Source organism: Lathamus discolor, chromosome 3 (genome assembly GCF_037157495.1).
Source record: "Lathamus discolor isolate bLatDis1 chromosome 3, bLatDis1.hap1, whole genome shotgun sequence".
Taxonomy (NCBI): Eukaryota; Metazoa; Chordata; class Aves; order Psittaciformes; family Psittacidae; genus Lathamus; species Lathamus discolor.
Window position 1 is genome coordinate 99660864 of NC_088886.1, and position 25349 is coordinate 99686212.

At 40.0% G+C, this 25349-nt stretch overlaps 1 long non-coding RNA gene across 1 annotated transcript in view; it reads left to right on the forward strand.

Annotated features, from left to right (window-relative positions):
• Nucleotides 1–336: 336 nt before the first annotated feature.
• The window catches only part of LOC136011149 (uncharacterized), a 60161-nt gene continuing 35148 nt past the window's right edge, over nucleotides 337–25349 (forward strand). Inside the window, exons 1-2 of the long non-coding RNA XR_010611236.1 lie at nucleotides 337–517; nucleotides 4276–4382. This is a non-coding gene — a long non-coding RNA (uncharacterized LOC136011149). The remainder of the gene's footprint in view (nucleotides 518–4275; nucleotides 4383–25349) is intronic.

Sequence of the window (25349 nt, forward strand, 5' to 3'; positions counted from 1 at the left end):
TCTTAGGTATTAATGTGTTTATTTGCAAGTACTCAGTATTGTTATGTTACTTTTTCAGTCAGGAGAAAGCCTAGGAGGAGTTTTAAATCAATCGGGAATAATTAAAATCACCAAGTGTGCTGATGCAAGGTACCTGGAGCATCTACTCAGCAAATGGCAGAGAAAGCATTAACATTCCCCTGTGCACTGAGAAAAACCTCAGCTGGACCCACTGATTGCTGAGATTGTCAGCCCAGCAGTCCCTGTGACTTGGGAAATAAATAACTTCCATGCTTTAAGAAGAAATGCTCCACAAAGAAAGGTTTGCTACTATGTAAATGTGAATCTTTGGGGTGAAATAGAAGAAGAGAGGGGGAAACAAAAAAAAAATCTGATAATCTTCCATAGTTTATTTTAGAGGTAATTTTAGCTGCCTGTGGCCTTTCTGAAGTCTGCCTTTGCTACTTTGCTGAGGGGTGGCTGGTTTGTTTGTTTGATAAGATTCCTGAAAGTGCCAAAGTAGAGGAAGCTTTCATCTGTGAGTATAATTCAAATTCTGTACGAAGAGCGTCTTGACTCTTCTTTAACTTTGCTTTAACTTCCTCACACTGAAATTCCAGGTAGAAAATGTGACCTCATATTTTCTGTCTTGTCCTCTTATGCATTTTGTCTGACGCTCTAATGGCCTGCAAGATAAAATGGAGGGAACTAGATTTTAGACCAAAAAAAAACCCAAACCGTACAGCTGAGATATGCAGCAGGCTTTAAATATTTTAAAAGTATTTTAAAAGTTTCTGCAAAGAGGAAGGGGAACAAACTGCTCTTCTGTTCAAGTTGTGAAAAAGTAATACACTTAAACTGGAACAAAAGCAGACTTAGGAGAAACTTTGTAGAATGCTCCAATGACAAAGATAATTACAGTCTAGAATAAACTGCATATAGAGGCTGGGGACGCTTACTCACTGGAATTTTATAAGGGGTGGTTATAGCACCATCTGTCAGAAATACTTTAGTTGATTTGGGGCAGGTTTATGTACCAGATGATCAATTTGAGATTTTCTTGCCCCTTTCTAGGATTTATCAATAATAACTTAAAGAAAGGGGAAAGACTACACCAAATACCTGCAGCAGGGTGACATCCATATTCCAGTTTAAGACAGGGTGATTCACTTATCTAACTCTGGCTCCCATATCATGGTAGTAACAGAGGGTTCCAAAAGCACTTAGTATTAGTAATGTGTGTGCATCCTGTCAGCCATGTGCAGTCGTGTGCTAAATGTAAAGAAAACTTGGACAGCACTAGCCAGAACTGGACTCAGTGAACGCAAGAGCAAGGTATTGAAAAAAGGAGGCTTCTGTATGACTCACCTCTGCATTTCCATCAGTCTGGCTAATCCCAACAGGCAAGATGGGACTGCTGTGTTTGGGAGCAGTGAGTCATGTTTGCAAAGAAATATGTGAAAGGGATATTCAGGTGTTAGAAATACAGCTAGGAGAAAACAAAACAAAAAACCCCCCAACTTTCTCACACGCTAAACAGCCCTGGACAAGCAGGTCAAGCCTTCTCTGCCACTGCAGCGGATATATGCTGACTGCTAGATCACTGATTTAGAGTAACAAGGGTTTTCTTAAAATATTTGTTGGACAGATGTGAGTATTTTGATTTACAATTGTCAGTTTGAAAAAGATTGGAATTATGTGCACTTATTCAGTTGAGGAATGGGGTAGAAATCATCTAAAATCATACAGTTTCTTTTTTGTTGTTGTTTTTGAGGACATTTGAGTAATACAATTGCACGATGGTGTAGAGAGCTAATCTAGTTTGTTCTTCCTATAAGCAGCAAACAAATTTTAACTGCAGGTGAAGGGGTTAATTAGTCTGTAGGATCTGCCTAAGTCACATGGTCTTAATTTTAAAAGTCAATTTAGTTCATTTCACTAGCAAATATTCTGCCTCCAGGAATTAGCCTTTCTGTGAAAACTGTTCTGACTGTTTTCTATTGCCTGTTAGATGATGCTTTGAGGACATTTTCTGTGGCAATGTTCAGACTTAGAGCTGTGCCCACCTGCAATGATATAACTAGCAAAGCAAATTGCATTATCCTCTCAGTAAGCATTTTAGCTCTTTATTGGTTTAACCTGAGTTCCTGTAAATCAGCCAGAGCAATCAGTTTTAATGAGTCCTCTAAGAGAAAACAAACAACAATGGGAAAGCTCTGCTTTTTTTTCCGTTTAATCTGGAAAAAAAAAAAGAGCAGAGGCATTGCATTTTCCCTGCAGTACCCCTGGTACATAACCAGCGCACATCACTTGCCCTGTGCTAGAGTTTATGAGCCTCCTAAGCTTTTCAGTATTTGCTGTGTAGAACTGTCATTCAGCAATCTGCTCAAAGGGCTACATCAACAGTCAGGAGCAAGGTGGCTGTGATCAAAATACTTTGATACTGCTTGTTACATGTTTAGTGACCCCCAAATAACTGTGTATAAATAAAGGACTGAGTTTGTTTGCACTGAAACCCAATGCATCATTTCTCAGCCATCCTTTCTGCCAACCATCCCTTAAAAAATAATTTCTCTGAGATGGTTTGGTTTCAAAGGGAGAGAAAAATTGTAAAACCCTGATGACTGAATATAAAAGCAAGATGATTATCCGACTTCTCCTTTCTGATTGCCAGGCTTCTGCTTCTTCCAGTTCCAGGGTGAATTCCCCCAGTAATAGTGTTCACAGCCCTGAACAGAAATGGCAAAACAAGTGAATTGCTGAGATCTCGAATTTTAAGGATCATGAGTTACAACCATAGAATCATAAAATAATCGGGGTTGGAAGGGACCTCTGGAGGTAATTGTGAAAGTCTTGTCTTACAGACATTCTAAAAGTAATGGGTTAAAGTAATTGCATTCTAAATCTGGTAGTTTATTTAATTGTTAGATGACTGTAAGATGTTATTTTGGAGGCTTTGGGCCAGGAGCCCTGTTTTTAGGGAGAGGAAAGAAAAGTGCTTTAAAATTACAGCCTAAAAAGTAGAAATAAGAAAGGAAGAAAATAATAAGATAGAAGGTAAGGGTTTAAGGACCTTCTTCCACCTAACAAGTAATAAGGTATATACCAGTTGCTCTAATAATAAAGTACCCCATGAGCCGAACCTTCCTTGTGTCCTGAGAACAGTTGTGTTATGACACTACTACCTCAAAGACATGGGTTTTAAACATGAAAAGCATTGTTGGCAGTGTGAGATTAACAACCTTAATAAGTAAAAGCAATCAGTGCATACTGTTATACAGCAGAAACAAGCTTGAAACCCATTTCCTTTCAGACTTTGCTCTCCCATCTTCCTAAGCCTTTTGTCCCACCATAATACTCCAGACAAGTCTCCATCACTAGAGAGACAGCATTTCGGCATGTAGTTCTAGTGTATGCATATGTTAATTGGTAAGCTGTCATCTGCCAAATAAAGTCTGACAGCCAAAGTATGCCTGCCTTGCCCTCAGCAGGGGCACCGATTTGAATCTCTTATCTGTCATTTAAGGGTCTTTACAAAACCTTGAGGAACACCAGTGACTGGGCAGAGATGATAGACAAGTAAATGTATAAGCTTTGTTTCTAGAGGACATCTGACTAAAAAGCTTTTAAGAAAATAATTTCTTCCTGAACCTTTAGTGTTAGCATTCGATCAGAGACACTAAATGAAATCTGCATTCTCTACCAATACAATGTTTAATGTAATTCTGGAACAATTCCACTGGTGGTGAATCAAAACAAATTTCCATGTTATTAACCATGATCAGACTGGTTATGGAATTAAGATATGAAAGTGGCAAATCAGGTTTCTGGGGAATTTAATAATTGTCTAGAAAAGCAGGCATGTCACTTCTATAGTATGCTATTGCCTATATGCATGGTTTGTCTTTGCAGTTCAACCTCTCCAGGAACACACAGGATCACTGCACTTTATGTTGTGCAATGTGACAAACATAAGAGTTCAAGTACTAATAATTAGCTATGTGGTTAAGTTCCCACCATAAATCCTTGCATGAGTCTGCCATTAGCAAGGACTGAAGTACCAGCCACAAAAATAAAATGGCTTTTCAACATCTCTATTTATACTGATGTATTTTTAATGAATTTTATTGTTTATTAAAATTGTCATTAATGAATGAAATTATAAAGAAATTTAAAATAACTGAGATAAAAGGAAATGTAAGAAAAGATAAAGAAAGATGTATTTATATCTAACAGTTTCATCCATATCACAGTCCTCAATATGTATTTTATTTATTTATATTGTATGTTCTTCAGAAAGGAAATTACTATGAGAGGAGAGACTCTTCTGCCCTTGGAGCTATTGAACATGGTATTAGGAGAGGAGCTTCCAACCCTAAGAGGATTTATCCACCAAAAACATGGTAAGATCTTCATTTACAAGTGCTCTAATATTTGTTTGGTTTTTATTTTGAAAGTCTGCCTTTCTGTTTGTTCTTAGAAAAGAGCTAGCATTTGTTTTTGAAATACTTTTGCACATTTCAGGGGTGGGGGTTCAGGATGATTTAGTTGTGCGACTATGACTTTTGCAGGGTCTTGTGCACCTTCTCAAACTATTCTGTGGAAGTACTTTGTCAGTTCTTCAAATAACTTTTACCATCCATGAAACCACAGCTTTTCAACTAGTAGACTTGACATTTTCTGTCTGTATAGCAGTGACTTCTGCTGAAGTGATTATGTTTCTAGTGAAATCATGCAAGGCCAACCAGTGAATTAAGGTATTAGTTTGCTGTTTTCTCCACTGGCTGGGAGGGAGATTTTTCTCTCCTTATGTAATGATTTGAATTGTCACCTTTACTAATAATTCTGCCATATTTCTGTGTGAAAGTAACAGAATCAGACCTTTCCTTCTTTAATCTATTTGCCATTTTTTTTCTTTACAACTTTTAAATTCTTTTCAGTGATGACATTATAGACAAGCTTCTTTCCAAACCATTCAAGATAGAACCAGTCTACTATATAATAGTGAGTTAAAAGCATGGGTTTCATAAAAACAGTTCTGTGAATTGTGCAGTTTTTGATATCTTTATATTTTTAAATGGGTTCCTGGGAAACCATAATGTTCTGTATATGGATGTATTAATTTATTAATGCCTTTGAGATGGCTGCTGCAGCCTCAGGAAATTCAGGTAAAAGAAGTAGTTATCTGACATGAGCAATAAATTCTAACCTACCTGAATAAATGTTACTGGCCAAATACCATAATTACAGCAAAGATGAGTAACTGATGGTTAGTCATCTCCAATTTATATCCTGATTCATCTTTAGAAGATAGAAACCTGCTCTGTTCACCTGGCTTATTTTAAATCTGCTTGATCAGCAAAATTATATAGTAAAATGCAAGTATAAACTATTGGAGGGAATAGAAAAGTTGTTTTTAAGAAATGCCTATTTTTTTTTTATTTTTTTTACTATATTGTAGCCCATTTAAATTCAACTTGCACTCTGCTTCCTTCAGATTTTATGGATCTTTTACTCTCATGACTGAATAGCATCTCTGTCAAAATCCACATCATAGAATTAGACCTGTGGAGGCATTTTATGATGCCTTTCCTGGATAGAGAGTCTCCACAGTATAACTTGAGATCAGCTGTAGAGCTTCCCATTATTAAAGCTGTCATACCAGTATACATAAAGGGATCTAATAGATCCTCAAAGCTCTATCTTTCTCAAGTGAAGACTTCCATGATTGTTCTATTGGATGTTTCTTATTTAAATGGCCTTAGGATAAAATAAGATGTACTTCCATATGGCTCTATAAACTTTTCATATTTTATTAAATAATATAATAAGACATGAAAAAAGTCCTGGCTCTAGCCTATTCAAGTTAAAACATCTTTTTATAGGAAAAGTACTTATAATTGAGAAGATATTAACAGATCTTGCTCTTTTGCAGTGAGATAAACTTCAAGTAATTCTTACCTGGCCTGTAAAATATATATAATGTAAATAATATGTGGTATATAGCTGAATATAAGAAAACATTTTAACAAAAACACAAGGTTTGTCAACATCAAGACTGGAAAATAGAATTGATTATTCAGAGTGCTATATCTTTCTGGACTGAATGTTTTTCATGAGCATATCATTGGACTGATAGTTTAGGCTTTGGTCTGCAAATAGGCAGCTTCAAACTAAAGGGTATGCTGAAGTGCCTTCAGTGGTGCGAATACATCCACAGAATTTGCTTGCTTGTCTCTATTCTCTAGCTACTACTTAGAATTTGAAAGGTTGATACATTTAAATGGAAAATCTTTCTTGTGAGAACTGTCTAACTTAGTCCTCAGGAGGACTAGCTAAGACAAGAAGACTACTCAGCATGAGCTTGAAGTTGATTATGACAGATATTGGCATTCTGTCTAAAAACATGTTTGAAGTACAACATCTTAACTGCAGTAGACTGAAATCTGTCATTGTTACCTGAGCTTGTGTAATACTCTCAAGACAGTCTTTAGGACAAAATGGTTCAGTTGCAGAAGGCACAATTTTTTACTATAAAAAATTGGTCAATCCAAGCAGTGGTGGAAAATAAAATCCAGCCTCTCTTGGATTATGAAATAGCAATTTCAGTTAAACAACAGTTCCAAAGGAGAAACTATTTTGATTGCTTTGCATGATTTACAGCTCTTCTTTCTCTTCCCTTCCATTCAGTCTGTCTTGAATTAGCTATTCAGTAGTGTCGTGGGTCTGAAGTAGGAATGGGTGATAGTCACAACAAGGATGCCCTAGTCTAGCTGTAGGCAAGATGCTTGCAGTCCATACATTACACACAGGGAATTAGACATAGGGAATGCCTGTAGTACCTGCAATGTTAACACCCTTAGACACAGGGAAAGCTTATAGCTGTACCTGGTGTTAACGCCAGGAGGAAGCATACATATGTAGAGCTCTATTAGATGGGCATGACTGAACTTATCATAGTGGCACCTAGATCATACAAGGAATAATAAAACTTAACACACAATACCAAGGAGCCATCATCTCAGAAATCGTACATTTGGGGGTTTTGCTCATTGTCTGAGTAGATGGAATTTTGATTTCGTATAATATGGATGGACTTGTTAAAGCATGCCTGGGTAAATACATCATTGATAGTTTTTCAACCAAAATCACTTGTTTAATAGACTAGACCTCTTCTCTGTGAAACCTGGGAAGAATGATGATTTTCTATTAATGAACTATTTTTAGGGACAAATATAAATATTGTATACATCTGTGAGAGATTTTTCTTTAAGAAAAAAAGATTTAAAAAAATTGGGACAATTTTTTTTCACTTTATGTTAAAATGACAAAACCATAATCTATTGCTATATCTACTTTATTTTGCTATTTACAAATCTAACACTTTTTCGTAATTTTCTGGTTTGCAACACATCACCTGCAGTAGCTGTTAATTGTGAAACAATTAGAATGTTAATAAACACAGCAGAGAGAGAGAACATCATGGAATCACAGAATGGTTTGTGTTGGAAGGGACCTTAGAGACCATCTATTTCCAACCCCCCTGCCAAAGGCAGGGACACCTTCCACAAGACCAGGTTAGTCAGAGCCTGGCCTTGAACCCTTCCACGAATGGATCTACAACTCTGGGCAACTTGTGTCTCACCACTCTCACAGTAAAAAATTACTTCCCTACATCTTATCTGAATCTACCCTCTTCTAGGCAATAGCTATTCCCCTTCATCCTATCCCTACTTGCCTTTGTAAAAAGTCCCTCTTCAGCTTTCTTGTAGGCCCTCTTTAGATACTGGAAGGCTGGTCTACGGTCTCCCTGGAACCTTCTCCTCTCCAGGCAGGACAAGTCCAGCTCTTAGCCTGTCCTCATAGGAGAGGTGCTCCAGCCCCCTGATTATCTCTGTGGCCTTCCTCTAGACTCGCACCAAGAGGCCCACATCCCTTTTGTATTGGGGGCCCCAGAACTGAACACAGTACTCCACATACTAGAGCACAGGGGTCACGAGAGCAGAGCAGAGGGCAGGATCATCTCCTTTAACCACGCTTCTTTTGATGCAGCCCAGGATACAGTTGGTTTTCTGGGCTGCGAGTGCACACTGCTGGCTCGTGTTGAGCTTTTCATCTAGCAACACCCCCAAGTCCTTCTCCTCGGGGCTGCTCTCAGTACATTCTCTGCACAACCTGTGTTTGTGCTTGGGAATTTCAGGGGTCCTCTTGCCAACTCAAAGCAGTGGATGTTTTAAATATATTTTAGGCTTAAATTTCTTCACAAATTGCAGATTATGGTGAAAATACAAGACTAAAGAGGTGGTCCTTAAGAGTTTGCTATGCTGTGGAGGACTATCTGACTACTCCTATGACCTCAAGTGATTTTTTTTACCTCAACAAAAAATAAGTTTCTTACCCTGTACCCTGCACAAAAATACCTGTCTTACCTCAACATCAGCTGCTCTGCAGCTTTCTCTGGTAGAAGTCCTGCACTTACTTTAATGTACAACCCTTCTGGTCAGTGATTCGACTTGCTATAATGATCTGGGCCTAATGACTGAGGAGAAAGCCAGCACTGCAGCATGGAGTTTTACATTTAAGCATGAAAGAATGGAAATAAGTAAAAATTTACTGATCCACAAATTGGAATTGTGTAATTTCAGAAAAGGCATGGCTCTGGAACAGTTACCCTATAAATGGCAAAATGATTTATTGTATAATCTTTTTTTCATTTAGTAAAAGGTAAAGTTTTTTCAATTCTAGCAAATAGAGGGACAACTGTGTATCCCAGTGCTCATTCCACTTACATGATTCATTCTGTCTTGTTGCATAAAATAAAAACAGAAGCACATCACACTGCCCTCTATTAACTCTGGGGATCCAACCCTGTGCTGGCATCAAGGAAGCTGTGGTGATCTGCTAAAGTTGAAGGTTTGGTTCTATCTGTATATAATTTGCACATTGTGACTTAAACCATGGATCCTAGAGTGCTTAGCATCGTTCTTGGTAAAAGATATTTCTTTATATGATTTACAGTTGCCATTGTAGTTCCAGCAGCATTGCCCATTGGCACCAACAGTTTTCCCATTATCTTGGTTACAATGAGTACCATGGGAAATTATGGTTTGCTTAAACAAAATAGAATCACATTGTTACGAAAGCTTAGGGACCAACAGTCCCTAGGAAGGTATGGTTTCTGTAGTAGAAATAACCTCTATTGGTTATGACTGCCCTTCAGTTCCCTCACTTGATTTTGTTTACATGTCTATAGAATATTGTCAGTTATTCCTCCTTGAGTTATATTTATTCTGATGAGTGTTTTGACAGAAAGATTCACAGCGTGATATGTCATCCACCCAATAAGTATTTTTAAATAGAGCTTTATTTCTCATTTAAATGAATGAGGAAAATGCTCATTAGTTAGATAAGGTCTAGAAGAGTTTCCTTGTCATCACGATTGTTACATGAAGACTAGGATTTTTTAGAGGTCAGAATGTTATTTTTCTTACTTGATGGATAGTGCTAAGGAAAGACAAAAAGGCAAAACTGCTTCCACCCAGCAACATGATGTTCTGTGAGCTGTAGGTATGACCTGTCTTTGAGTGTGAGTGAATTGACAGCTATAATTAAAGAAGCGGAAAACCTGAAAACTGTAGAAGAGGCAAGAAAGAAAACTCTTGGGAGAAAGAGTGTGTTGGGAACTGGGTGTATATATCCCTGTAATCAAAGAGTGTACCAAAACCTCATCACACTCTGATGGTTTTGACAGTCATCAACTCTTCTTCCTGAGGCATTTCCAGATTTTCTTGCTGGGGTGCCCCTTTTATTTGAGCAGCATTTCTCTAAATCTGGTGCCTGTATGGTACATTTGTATTTTCCAAGATCCTCCTCCCCTACCTTTTTTCCTCCTCATCTAGAAATTCAGGACAGCTGTGACTTAACAGCCTCTCAGCAGCGTGGTGGCCAGCGTGTCCTGTACAACCACTGTGTCTGCCTAGTTCTTTTGACACTATCAAGAATCCCTTCAAGAGCTCAGCTCTGTATTTATGCATATGACCATATTCCAAACTAGGATCTAACTCCCTGCCCTCACTGCCCTCCTGTATCTATTCCACTTTGTTAAAAGACTAGATCTGTTCACCCCAGTTATGCATTTTGGTGTCACGTTTCCTGCCCTCACCATCTCACAGAATTTAAGCATTCACTTTGATTCAGAGAAAACTCCAGGACAAACTTGCCAGCAAAGTTTTCAAGCTGACAAGCAGGTATTCTTTATTGCGGTGCCAGGAAACACGGGGGATAGCTCCTCCTAACGTGTGTCCCCGTATTGCTACACAATCTGTCCTTATGTAGTCCCTGGGCATACATACATATTCATGAGGCTACGTATGGATTACATCATTTTCCAGAAATTTCCCCGCATGCGTACAGAATTGTGGTGGTGGTGTTTGAGGGTTGTTTACTTCTTCCAACAATCTTCATCAGTTCTGGCAGCCTTTGAAGCACGCAGGGTAGATGCTTATACCAGCTTAATTGGTTTGTTAACACCACAGACATAACAATCCTCCTGTCCTTCTACTTCTCAGTTAGTTTAACTGCAGCCCATCCTGGACACCTGCCATTCCCAGATACTCCTTATCCTTGCGTCCTGTTCTTCTAGCCTGCTTTTCCTTACATTTATTTTGTACTAAGGTCATAGGGCCTAAAACTACATCAACTTGTTTATCTTGTACAAGAATTCCCAGTATGTTCTCTAGCTGTACTCTACTTTTTTTTTCTGTGTATCAAGCACCTCAGTAATTTTCCATTGCTACTGTTACAAAGCCATCAACATTACTTAAAACTGATTCTAAAGGTTTACGTATTCCATTTTGTAATTTTGTGCCCCTACTTGTCTCAACTTCCACCTCAGGAAAGAGCAGTGGGGAAAAGGGAACACTTGTTGTGGGATTCCTGTGTCTGGTCCTGCTGGTCTTCTACATATCATGGATAGCAGGATGCTGGCCAGGGCTCTGCCAAGTCCACAGCTTCTCTGTTGGTTCTTCTGAATCTATACATCAGACATCTCCCATGCTCCCATTCTTCCTATTCCTTTTCTGGTGAGAAAAATGAAATGCAGAGAATGAAGGCAAAAGTAGGTCATAAAGCAGGGGTGCAACTAAGGAAGATGGGATTAAGGTAGAAGGAAAAGAATGAAGTAAATAGAGTACTTAATGTTTCATTCATGCTATAGGGCAAGGCAGGGATCAATCCTTGTGTTACCCAAACTAATTTATCTTCCTTTAAAATACAGTCCCTTTATAGAGATAAGATGCTTAATCAGAATGTTCTTTGATGGAAAATGCATCTAAGTTCTTGTTCAGTGAACATTTTCTTAATTTGAAATGTGTTTTGGTCTGTAGTTCAGAAAAAGTAGTGTGGAGGTATTCTGTGGAGCTTTTACCTGTTAGCATGCTAGGCAGTTGCTTATTTCTGCATTCACTAGTACCTCATCTGGACCCTTGGGTTTACCACAGAGAAATACTTGTACCTTTGGGTTTATTCCCTATGGAAATATTCAGAGTACATGTAAATAAGTTTTTGGTTGTGAATAGAATTTGTTTATGAGCTATTGGTCACTCTTGTCCTTTATTGTTCTTTATGATGTTGTTTTCAAAATCAGTGTCATGAGAAGTTAGAAGTATAAGTATTTTGAATGGATTCTTCACAATATGACACCACTTAAAGGCTGGATGTTGCCACAGGCAAATACTTAATCAGAGCTTAATCAACAAACTGGAAGAATCAAAATTAGTTAATGATCAAAACAAAATATAAATGTATTCTCTAATTGATTAGAGTGGCTTGGGAGGTTCTGCAAATCAAAAGATTTTGCCTAGCTGGAACGAAAATCAACATTTCTTCCTATTTTCCAGACAGAAGTAATATTTAATAGCAGTCCAACAGTCTCTGCTCCTGAGGAAAAAGCAGGAAGAAGATGAAAGGAATAAAAATGGTGCATAGAAAAATACCTGATAATATGAAAAGTGCTGTGAACAGGCCAATTTCATTAATACTGGGGAGGAGATGGGACAATGGGAAAAGTCATAGAATCATAGAATTATAGAATAGTTAGGGTTGGAAAGGACCTTAAGATCATCTAGTTCCAACCCCCCTGCCATGGACAGGGACACCTCACACTAAACCATCTCACCCAAGGCTCTGTCCAACCTGGCCTTGAACACCGCCAGGGATGGAGCATTCATAACTTCCCTGGGCAACCCACTCCAGTGCCTCATCACGCTTACAGTAAGGAATTTCTTCCTTATATCCAATCTAAACTTCCCCTTGAAGTTTTAACCCATTACCCCTTGTTCTGTCACTACAGTCCCTAATGAATAGTCCCTCCCCAGCATCCCTATAGGCCCTCTTCAGATACTGGAAGGCTGCTATGAGGTCTCCACGCATCCTTCTCTTCTCCAGGCTGAACAGCCCCAACTTCTTCAGCCTGTCTTCATACAGGAGGTGCTCCAGTCCCCTGTTCATCCTTGTGGCCCTCCTCTGGACTTGTTCCAACAGTTCCATGTCCTTTTTATGTTGAGGACACCGGAACTGCACACAATACTCCAGGTTAGGTCTCATGAGAGCAGAGTAGAGGGGCAGGATCAGCTCCTTCGACCTGCTGGTCACACTCCTTTTGATGCAGCCCAAGATACGGTTGGCTTTCTGGGATGCGAGCGCACACTGAAGCCGGCTCATGTTAAGTTTCTCATCGACCAACGCCCCAAGTCCTTCTCTACAGGGCCACTCTGAATCTCTTCTCTGCCCGACCTGTAGCTGTGCCTGGGATTGCTCCAACCCAGGTGTAGGACCTAGCGCCTGGCATGGTTAAACTTCATGAGGCTGGCATCAGCCCACCTCACAAGCGTGTCAAGGTCCCTCTGGATGGCATCCCTTCCCTCCAGCATATCAACTGGACTACACAGCTTGGTGTCATCGTCAAACTTGCTGAGGCCGCACTCAATCCCACTGTCCATGTCAGCGACAAAGATGTTGAACCAGACCGGTCCCAACACTAATCCCTGAGGGACACCACTCGTTACTGGTCTCCAGCCGGACATTGAGCCATTGGCCACAACTCTTTGTATGCGGTCAGCCAGCCAGTTCTTTATGCACCGAGTGGTCCACCTATCAAATTGATATCTCTCCAATTTAGAGACAAGGGTGTCATGTGGGCCAGTGTCAAAATGCTTTGCACAAGTCCAGGTAGATGACGTCAACTGCTCTGCCCCTGTCCATCAGTTCCATAGCCCCATCATAGAAGGCCACCAAATTGGTCAGGCAGGGTTTCCCCTTAGTGAAGCCATGCTGGCTGTCACCAAGCACCTTGTTGTTCTTCATGTGCCTTAGCATGCCTTCCAGGAGAATCTGCTCCAAGATTTTGCCAGGCACAGAGGTGAGACTGACTGGTCTGTAATTCCCTGCATCACTCATTTTCCCCTTCTTGAAAATGGGGGTTATATTTCCCTTTTTCCAGTCGTCGGGAACTTCACCTGACTGCCATGATTTTTCAAATATGATGGCCAGTGGCTTAGCAACTTCATTCACCAGCTCCTTCAGGACCTGTGGATGGATTTCATCAGGTTCCATGGACTTGTGTACTTTCAGGTTCTTAAGATGGTCTTGAACCAGATCCTCTCCTACAGTGGGCCCAACGTCTTCATTCTCACAGTCCCTGCGTCTGCCTTCCAAGACTTGGGTGGTGTGGTCAGAGCCTTTGCAAGTGAAGACTGAGGCAAAGAAGTCATTAAGAACGTCAGCCTTCTCCAAATCCAGGGCAGCCAGTTCTGATATCTTCCAGAGAGTGCCCATGTTGTCCGTAGTCTGTCTTTTATTTGCAATGTGCCTATAGAATCCCTTCCTGTTATCTTCACATCCCTAGCCAAGTTTAATTCTAACTGGGCCTTAGAAGTCTTCCAACGAATATCTCTAAGTTTGTGAAAAAAAAAAAAAAAAAGGAGTTTTTCAATAGACTGGTTATAGTGCTACAAGGGCTAAACATAAAAGGTATAAAGCAAATACAAAACGGATCACAGTTGCTGTCTATAAGACTGGTGATGCAGAGGGAATATGATATATTGGACCAACAGATCAACATATCTGAATTCTTTCTGCATTCTATTTCAGTTACTTTCGTCTGTCTGTCAGTTCATATGGCAAGAGAGGTGTTGACATATAAAATCTGCAGTGAGTGAATTGGATTTGACCTTAATATGAGTTAAACAATCCTTTAATTATTTTTAATCTATAAGCAACTTCCATTTCCTAGTTACCATTGCCACCATAGGAAGCATGAGAAGTCCTCCAGAATACCGATGCCTCAAAATGATCTCATCTTAGGGAACTGAGAAGCCATTTCTAAATCATGAGGTTAAAATAATGCTGGCTGGTGCTATTTGCAAGGACCTGCACATGCTCCCATTGAAGCATAGTAAAGACTTAGCCATCTGACTTTGTAGTCAGACGAAAGTCACGGGGGAAGGACTCATGGAATGCTTTGTCATTGGAGAATTAAAGAATAATATTTTCTCTGGGAAAAATAATTAAAGGCATACTTATAAATAACTTATTTCCATACTTAGGAGGGTGGAGGTTATTGTGGGAAAACTTCCCCCTTCTGATTAAATTTGACATAAAATAATTATTTTGCTTTTAAGAACATGTCCAGTAAAACGAAATTAAAATGAAAATGCTGCCAAGCATGCAATTGTAATGGTGCAGTGTGAAAAGCTGGGAAGTGAAGAGGATGGCATATTGAGGGAGACATCTAATTTCTGAGTCCTGAAGTTTAATTTTGGCTGCACATTGCACTCCTAACAATAATAGAAGAAAGGGGGCAGGAAAATAAATCAGATAGAATTTGTCGAACAGAAGTTTTTGCATTGCAGAAATGCGAAGCAAATATAGAGCCAGGGAAACTGGCTTTTCTCTTCTAGAGGTAAGGTAGCTTGTCACTCAAATTCTTAATCTAATTCTCTGCTTTCCATATCTCAGTGATCTATGATGATGCACCTGTAATTCAGCATCTTGTGAAAGGAGGCTACAGTTTTCCAGAAATGTGTGATTTTTCAGGTGTAGGCAAGCGAATGCTGGACAGCGACAGGTGCTGGGCATACTGCAGAACATGGCACATTGCAAAAGAAATCTACTAGCCTGCTGCTTAAAAACAGGCCAGGACCATTGCCAGATGAAAAATAAAAAGTGAATAAATTGGGTGCAAAAATATGACATGGAAAGAAATAAGAATTATCTATTAAATGAGAAAAAAAAAATCTACGGATTTCACATCAGAATACCCAGCCACTTTGAAATCTTATTCTTCTTGTCAGTTCATCTGCCTCCAATTAAGTGTGTACCATATGTAATGATGTAAAGATCCACAAAAATTCACTGGGCGCAGTTATTTTGGGGGAGAAAGACATAGTGTTAGGTATATTTTAGATTTTCTGCTTTCTCTATTCATCCCACCCTTTGCTCTAAATGGTTTTCCTTAAATGCCTAAATCTAGATTTCCTGGCAACAAGGACATTTTATAAATTAACTGCCTCTGCCTAGCAACTGTAGCACATTTCAGGGACAGTTAATGATTTACAATTCCAAATGTAATGCAGAGAAAGCCTCACAAGCCAGACTGGCTCTCACACTATCCTTGAGAGAGCCCATTTGCAGAGAAAGGTATGTCACTGAAAACCTTTTCTAAAATTCAGATCACCTTTTTTGCTGAAAAGTCCATGTTCTAGCTTGAGAAAGGTGCAACACTTGACACCCCATGAGCCCTGAACTGATGCTACTCTTTTAAAGTTTCTGCTTTAAGGTTTGCAGCTACAATATTTGCACCTCAGTCACCCAAAGATTTTTAAAGAACATATTTGTAAACAAAGTGGCATAGGTGTCTTAACTCAGCCAAATATATTTAATTTTATGAATTTTAGAATGCCATAGCAACCTTCAGGCGCTTAACAGTTTTCCAAGCGTATGGAAGTGAAATAGACTTCTAACAGTTTATCTTCCTCAACTGCAAAAAAGAAATGCATGAGAAGGTACAAATAGGCCAAAGTAATGACAGGAATGTAGGTTGTAATGCATTTTGAAGTTGAATGTTAGGTATTTCTTTTCCCTTTTTTATTTTGCCAGTGCTAGTTGTATCATTTATGTCACATACTGATTTTTTTATAGGGCTGTCTCTGTCCCAGCCCTCCGAATGCTGTGTAAAGAGATAGTTCACTCAGAGGATATCTAAATGAAATGCATAAGCAGGTTAAGAATGCTGTTGAATTATGCTAATTTGAAATTAAGAAGCTCTTATACAAATAGATCTAATCAACATGTCTCACTTGAACACAGTTTGGAATGCTGAACTATAGGAGTCAGAATTATTTACATTTTAATTACATTAAGTAGAATGTGGAGAAAGACCCTTGAATTTTTCTACTATGGTCTTTGCCTTCGGGATGGGAGTGGCTGAAGGACATGAGAAGTTGTTCATACCTACTGTTACAGTGATTGTACTGTAGAGCACCAGACAGGGACTAGAACACACCTGTGATAGAGCTGAGCAAATGCAGATAACAAAACCAACAAACCCAAAGCCCCAAATAAATACCCCTGATCTGATTTCAAACAGCAAACTCTCGGTTTAGAGCAGTTTTATACCAGCAGCCAAAGGATAATCAACAGTAAGACAATATCCTTCAGTATGATTGTCTTGAGAGCATTGAAAAGTCAAGCCATTGAATTCTGACTAGGCAGCAGAAATCAAGTATTGTGATGAGTAAATTGGATGAGACTGAGTACAACAGAACCTTATACAGACATCCCATACACATTTGGCTTTGGCTGTTTTCATTACCATTGCTCCTTTAGTTACACTGAACTTCCTCACAGATGTTTAAAAAATGTGCTAAGAGATTCTGTGCTAGGCAGGGAGAAAGTTAAAAAGGAGCTGTATCAGCCTTGTCTTTCTCTTTTAGGTTTCATGCAGCATTCATAGGGAAGCCTCTTGAAAAAGAATCAGGAGTTCAGTGAAAATGCATTCTAAAAAAACTTGTGATGAATTCCAAAGATACCCAGTTGCTTCACACCAGCGAAAAATACATGCTATTACAAGGAAAGTAATCATGACTGTATTCTGACGGCATCTTCTTCCAAAAGGATGCTACATGTCTATGTCCTGTCTAAGAAAATAGCTGCCCTCCCAAGCCTGCCAATAGGTAACTAATTTGTCTAGGTTGGGCAGCAAGTGGAATTTTCTTCTAGTGCCGCTGTGTTTCAGATAAGCCTTGAGAAGGGCAAAGGTTTCATGTGATTCCAGTTGGTGGTTGTGTGTTTATGAGTCACTTCAGTGAAGCCAGTTGCAGACTTACGGAAGGCTGGTATCTCTGCAATATTTTTTCTCATGATACGAGTTAAAGCAGATTCCAGTGATGTTACTAGTGCTAGAACTGCCAAACTGGAAGCCTGCATATGAAGTTGCAGAAGGGTTTAGAGAATAAAGTATCCAGCTATTTAAACCTGAAAACAAGGTCTAACTTTATGATTATGATTCAGTTTGACCCAAGCATAACACCTATTGCTGTAGAGAATGTTCAGCATTGATTTCTTCAGTGGAAGAACTAGTGCCCTTCAAGTTCCCCCCTCTTGAAATATTTCAAGTGAGAAGGAACCAGGTGAAATGGAGCAGAGTGCAGGACAGGTGTTCCTCTCTGTGAGAATAATCTGTTAATGCTCTGAAATGCTTGTCTCAAACCCTCTAATTTATAGACTTAGGCTGCTGGTTTTATATTTATTAGCTTGTCATTCTGAATGTCTTTTTTATTTTTTACTAAGTTTTTCTGGGGGGTTGGGGTGATCAACAACAACCTTCAGATTTCGAAACAAAACAATTCCATCTGTATTTTGCAGCAGCCAAATTTACTTCTTCACAGCTACCTTGGAACTTGACAATGAGTTAAAATAAGTAAATAAATAAATGGAGTCCATGTTTCCAAGAGGCTTTAGAGTATGAGCAGAAGCAAATATTAACATGCAATAATAAAGGAGTAAGAGTAGAGAGATTTGGGGAGTTCAAGATTTTAATAAAGGCAGAGGCTTTTTGTCTCTGGCATTTTCTTTAACATTGTGAACTTTGTTGTGTCACTGTGGCATGCTGCTAATGCTAGAATTAAGAAACCTCAAGGCTTATGATTTGTGTTGCTCTCAGTGCCTCTTCTGATTGCTCAAAGCTTCTGAAAATAATAATTTGAGTAGTTACTGCATACAACTTTTCCTTAGCTTGGTTGAAATCATCCCTGTGCAAGAGCCATTAGCATCACTTCTCACAGATGCCAAATTTTCAGTGCTATAGGGAGCAATGGCACTGAGGAATAGACTAGAAAGAGGTAACAGAATATTCTGCCTGAGACATTATAGGTTTTGTGTAGTGCCAGATACCTGTTCTGCGAAGGGGTGGATTTTGTGAAAAGGAATAGCTCTTGCAAACTAGAAAGCTGGGCTTGAGACTTGTCAAAGTATCAAAGGAGGAGAGGCTGACAAGTAGGGGACAGAACAATACTGTTTGTTAACCATCACAAATTTCCTTCAGAGCACTTAAGACTGGCTGTAGTGCTAGGACTTCCCAATTCAGGGAATCCTTTGTCAGTTTACTGCTCATACTGATAAGGCAGGGCCAGACACAGCTCCTTTCTCATCTTACCTATTAGGGAAAAAGGGGTGGAGAGGATAACTCTGCCCTCATTACTTGTTGCTGTCTGAAACACAAAGGACAATTAGGGGACTGCCTGAATGAAGCTGATATATGGCTGCAAGATTTAGGACCATTTCAGTCTTTCATAGGGATTATATGCAGTATGTAACTGTAAAACCTTGGTCAATTACACTATTTAGCATGATATTCTTCATAAATTGTGTTGTGAGTTGCAAAATAATGAATGTTTACTTAAAGACAATGTATCTCCTGCAGTCAAGTTATTACTTAGGAATTCCAGCTTGCTTTGTTCTGGTATTTTTTCAAGGTTCTAATGATAGGATGACAAAGTATTAAAAAGAAATATTTACAAAGGCTCAAACTAGAATAAAGTATAAGGAGAAAAAGAGTCAAATATCCAGATCATGAGTGTTAGTGAAAACAAGAAAACTCATTACAGCTTTTTTAGTGGACTTTTCATAATATGCATTTCAATAGTTATTTGAGAACTATACATGAATGCTACTATATTTTTCCCTTACTATGTCATGTCTTTAAGACCAGGGGGACATCAGCAGTGCAGTGAAACTTTTCAGTTGTGCAAGAATTGCATTGTGTGTTGTGATGGTAAGAAGCACTAGAGTGGTGCGTTTGACCATTGCTTGCATTTGAAACTTCAATTTCAGTCTTGGCTTGAATTTCAAGTGAAAATAAGTAAATACTTCATCTTTAACCCGAAAGTTTTCACTTGATGCCCATGATGGAAGTATCCATCACAATAGTTGATGTAATTGTGTAGTTCTTCCTCTGTTGAAGGCCACAGAACCAAACCAGCAGGGTTAAGGAAGAAATGTATTTCTCAAACTCAGTTCATAAAAACTTTCACAACAGCAGAGTCTTGTTCAGGTTGGAAACATAGCACATTTTCAGAGCAGTAAGAGAAAATGAGACCATAGAGTCCCTGAAAAAAGCTACTGGAATCATTGTCATAAGTCCAGGTCCAGTTTGGCACCTACTGTGGCTGCAACTGCTGATGCCATTTTGTTGACAGGTACAAATCACCAGTCACCAAGGAGAAAGTAATGAAACAGGCAACTGGCTCTGAATGAAGTAGTTAGCTAGCCCAGAGCTCTACACAGCAGTACCTAAAGAGAAGCAGGTGGACCCTCAGGGAAGCCTCTATGTTTTTATTTTTGGGGTTTTTTTCCCCCCTCCCCTGAGTACAATAGCAGCTAAACATTGAAGACACATTTTGCAAAGCACTTACCAAAGAGCCTCCCGAGGGTATGACAAGCCTATCGCTCTCTCTAGTTTTACATGTCTTTCAAATATCTACTCTCCTTCACAGAGATTTTCCAGTTGTGTTTTGAAATTGAATGTATTTTCTATCTTATATGAATGTGCGGAGTGTAAGCAGAGAAGGATGGAGTTGTTGTGTGGTGTTAGGCAGTGTGAACTTTAGTTTGGCCATTTGTCTAATTAGGTGGTTTTTTAGTGTGTGCTCTGTATAGGCTGATTAGAAGACTCTGGCTCACAGCCAGGCTATTTCTTCCTTAAAGATTTGTTTGCTCTACAGCATTCTTGGAACAAATTTGTCTTTCTGGTTCAGACTGGGAATGAAGAAATACCACAGGTGGCAGAATGTGAGCACAAAATATTACCTGCCTTGTTGATAAATACAAACTTGTTGATAAATACAGCCTGTAAGTCCTAAATTGATGATATTGGCACTTGTGAAAAGTGATTATCAGAGGCATTTCAGCAAAATGTCCAGCAAAGCTGCAATCACAATAATTGCATAACAATTGCAGTCATGGGCTTGTTTGGCTTTTCTGGAAGTAGAACAACTATTTGTTATATAGCTGTGGATAGGTTTGCAAATGCCTTGGTGGTGTCAAGTTTTTTAGTGAGCTGTGTGACTTCCTGAAAAACTGTTTAGGGATCAGAAGGATCATACAGAAAGGAACACATGAGAGCTACTTCAGATGAGCTTGGCATACAGAGAAGCATATCCAAAGAAATACCAGCATCTCGGGGGCAGAGAGGGAGCAAGTAATCTTTCAAAACTGAAGTCTTCGGAACTGTTTTCTCTGCCATTGCTTTTCCTGGTTTCTGATTTTAGTCACCACAGGTATATTATATTTATTACCTCCCTTTTATTCACTTCCCTATAACACTTCGTAAGAAATTTGGGGGTTTATTGCATAGATAAGAACTATTACCACATACATGCTACAAAGCTGTATACAACAAGGGCTAAACCTGCGAATATTCAGGCAAAATTTTATTGTTCCTTGAAAGGCAGGATTTTCATCAACTATTCAAAATGTAAAATGGCCAGAGCAGAAGCCTAATGTCTTCTGTAACTACTCTTCTATTATCAGGCATAATTCTTCTTTCAAGACCCTTGATCATGGTTTGGCAATTTTTCTCACTATTTCTTGCAATTGGTGATGGTTTTCTTTCTGCTTCATGCTGTCCCAGATGCTGACCATGTAAACTCTAATCTTCAGACTAGAGCAGGCAATTGGTTTGCTGGAACATGAACGCATAAAAAGGCCAAATTCTAAGCTCAATTTGTGCAGCTGGATGGGGTTCATCAACTGCAGAGACCTAACTAGGCATCAAGTTGATAGACTGTGGCCTGGAGGTAGTGAGGCTAAGCAGACATTGGGCAAGGAAGGATATGTGGTGGTCTTACCAGTGTGCAGGTAACAAAGAGCCCTGCATTCACCTGAAAATTGGAACAGAGCTGCAGAGGACGAAAGAAATTTGTGCAGGTGAACTCTTCAACTTCCACCTAAACATAATTCCATCTACCCCCTTCCACTTAGGGGAAGTGGAAGTGCTGCTTTTAGCTAGTTAGGAGGTGCCATTCCTCCTAGGCCTGTTGGCACTCTGTTCAGGCATATTGGCTGTTATAACCTTCGTAACCATTTTTTTCTATCCTATTCTACCTCTGTGTCCTGGGTTCAACTGTAACAATTATTTTTCTCCTTCTTAATAATTGATTCAGTGCTGTGGTTTTGGCTTTAGCCTGAGAACAATGCTGATAACACACTGTTGCTAAGTAATGTTTACTCCAATCAAGGACTTTTGAGTCTCATGCTGTGCCAGTGAGGGGGGGGTTTACAGGAAGCTGGGAGGAAGCAGAGACAGGACACCTGACCCAAACTAGCCAAAGGTTATTCCATACTACAGCACATCATGCCTAGTATATAAACCGAAGGGAGTAGCCTGGAGGGGCAAATCACTGCTTGGGCTGAGCTCGGTATCGGTTAGTGGGTGGTGAGTGATTGTATTGGGCGTCACTTGTGTTTATGGGGGTGGGGGTCCCTTTCTCCTTTTAGTTTTATAGTCTCTCTGCTTGTTATTTCCCTTATCATTATTATTAGTAGTAGTTTTGTATTATACCTTAGTTACTGGACTGTTCTTATCTCAGCCAGTGGGGTTTACATTCTTTCAGTTCTCCTCCCCATCCCGCCCAGAGAGGGGGGAAGCAGGAAGTGGGTGAGTGGCTTTCTTGTGCTGAGTTGTTGGCTGTGCTTAAAGCACGACACTCTGCTTCTTGTGTTTTGTGCTTTTTCTCATTTGCACTCTCAGTTGTTTTTTGGCCCTATTTCTTTTTACCCCATTAACCATGTTCCTTTTTGGAGGTATTCAGTGTAAATATACACGGCTAAGTCAAATGTGGTTTTGACACTTACCTGAGGCTTCAAGCAAAGCAGCCATCTGGGCTGCGAGCCCTGCTCTGAGTCCACAGGGCTGCATGTGGTTTTGCTGAGAGATGCTGTTAGAAAATGAGTAGGCAGAAAAAGTCAGCTGTCTTTAATTACAGTCATGAGTGCACAGCTTGCAGGTCTAGAGTGAAGTTGCTTTCTTCTCTTCGCTGTTTTTATTCTATATTTTTACCCCACTAGAACAGTAGTAGAATTGTCTCTTGCAAAGCCATCAACTGCCCTGTAAAAACCTGTCCCAAAGCTTGAAGGGCCTTCTCAACATCAAACAAATCATACCTTGCAGACAGGAGGCCTAAGGAAAAGTTGGGAGCACGATCTTGTTTTCACTCCTCGGTGACTCATGGAAGAACAGTTTTCACAGACTTGTGGTGTCCTCGGTCTTGCCCAGAAAGTGACATGATTGCCCACGGGTGGATGTAAGTACTTCTTCCAGAAAAATGGAACACACATCAATTGAGGGGACAGGAAAGATACAGAAGATAACAAGTTAAAGTTCACATAGGAGTCAGACTACCAGTCCCAAAGAAAGTCAAAAAGTCACTGTAAGCCACTAAATGGGGTAATTCTCCCTTCAGAGCCAAAGGGCAGCATGATTCAACATCAGCCTCCTAATTTCTAGAAAGGGAGTGGGAAAATACAGCAGTAAGTGAGAAAGCTGAGTCTATAGAGTCAGAGTACAAGAGGCTGCAGTTAGAGTGAGAAAGGAGGCAGAAACAGAGCCAGCAGGGACAGGAATAGATTGTGCAGGCAATAGGAACGAAAATCTAATCTTAAGCAAGTCTGCAACATCTAGGAGCATCAGCAAATTCAGCAAGGGCTGGTGCCCGCTCCTCAGGAGAAAGATAAATAAAATACATGCAATCTGTGTTATCATGAGGGAATATTGACCAGAGATGTGTTCTTTATGTTATTTGCTGCTCCAGGTTGAGGGACTGACACTCTCAGATAAAACTGTTAATTGACAGTGTCTCAAGTCGCTTTCTGATTCCAGAAGGACTAAGAAGGTGATCTGGTTTATGTGGGGAAAAATACATGGCTCCTCAGCCTGCTTTGGGTAGACACCAGTGTTCAGCATTCTGGGAGAGACAAAACACCAAACGTTCCTTTTCTCAGTGAACTTCAAGACATAGCTTCTGCAGCTCATTATATTTTTCACATTAGCACAAATAAAGGTATCTTTCAACGACTGATGCTTGGCCCTTTGATCAACTAATCTTATGAAAGAAGCAGAATGAATTTAAATCTCTGAATAGGTAAAATAAGCTGTTATTCTGTTCTTGCTATTGTACTAAAAATGTCTGCAATGAGTTTGGGAGTCCAAATTTTCATTTTTTAACCCTAAGGAATGAAAAGCCCTTAAACCACTCAAAAAGGGTAGAAGCAAGGATTTGTGGAATTAAAGAAAAAAAAAAAACCAACAAAAAAAACAAACCTCAGAGGATAAACTGCACAGTGAATTATGATTCATGCTGCAACACAGATTGGAGCTTGTCTCGCACAAGGAATCATCAGGAAGCAACAAGCAGTTCAGGATGAACCCAGGGCATGCCTGCAATGTTAATGGCAGGAGGCAATTCTTTATAGGCATGTTTATTTGTCGCAGTAGGCCTGACGAGTTCATTTTGAATGCTACCGCCTGAAGAGCGTTGTTCTCTTTCTCTCTGGCTCTAGCATAAGCACATAAGACAGGGATCTTGCATGAGGCTTAATATTTCAGGCGATGTGTATCCTGTTTGGTGTGACATTAGCAGAGCATTTTGGCACATGCAGGCACGTTAACAGATTGTAAAGCCACACAGAATTCCAAGGAAAAGAAGCTGTTTCTTCAGATGGCTCTTCATCCACTGATTGTAAGCTAGCCAGCTCTTCCCCTTTGCATTTCATCCCAAGTTCTGTCTGGGTTTTTTGGTCTGCCTCCTACATACAGGCAAGGTGATGGTGTGCTGCTGTATACAAGGATTGTTCCAGAATCAGATCCAGCTGCTCTTTCATTTTAAGGATCATAGAATAGTTGGGGTTGGAAAGGACCTTAAGATCATCTAGTTCCAACCCCCCTGCCATGGACAGGGACACCTCACACTAAACCATGTCACCCAACTAACCTGGCCTTGAACACCGCCAGGGTGGAGCATTCACAACTTCCTTGGGCAACTTGTTCCAGTGCTTCATCACCCTTACAGTAAAGAACTTCTTCCTTATATCCAATCTAAACTTCCCCTGTTTAAGTTTGAGCCCATTACCCCTTGTCCTATCACTACAGTCCCTAATGAAGAGTCACTCCCCAGCATCCTTATAGGCCCCCTTCAGATACTGGATGGCTGCTATGAGGTCTCCATGCAGCCTTCTCTTCTCCAGGCTGAACAGCCCCAACTTTCTCAGCCTATCTTCATACAGGAGGTGTTCCAGTCCCCTGATCATCCTCATGGCCCTCCTCTGGACTTGTTCCAACAGTTCCATGTCCTTTTTATGTTGAGGACACCAGAACTGCACACAGTACTCCAAGTGAGAGCAGAGTAGAGGGGCAGGATCAGCTCCTTCGACCTGCTGGTCATGCTCCTTTTGATGCAGCCCAGGATACGGTTGGCTTTCTGGGCTGCGAGCGCACACTGAAGCCAGCTCATGTTCATTTTCTCATCAACCAACACCCCCAAGCCCTTCTCTGCAGGGCTGCTCTGAATCTCTTCTCTGCCCAGCCTGTAGCTGTGCCTGAGATTGCTCCAACCCAGGTGTAGGAGCTTGCACTTGGCATGGTTAAACTTCATAAGGTTGGCATTGGTCCACCTGACAAGTGTGTCAAGGTCCCTCTGGATGGCATCCCTTCCCTGATAACTTCATTATCAAATCACCCAGGTACACTTTAACTGGTGAAAGAGAAAGCATGTCTAGCTTCTTTTCTCCTGCAAGTTTTGTCTAGTTGTCTTGTTCAC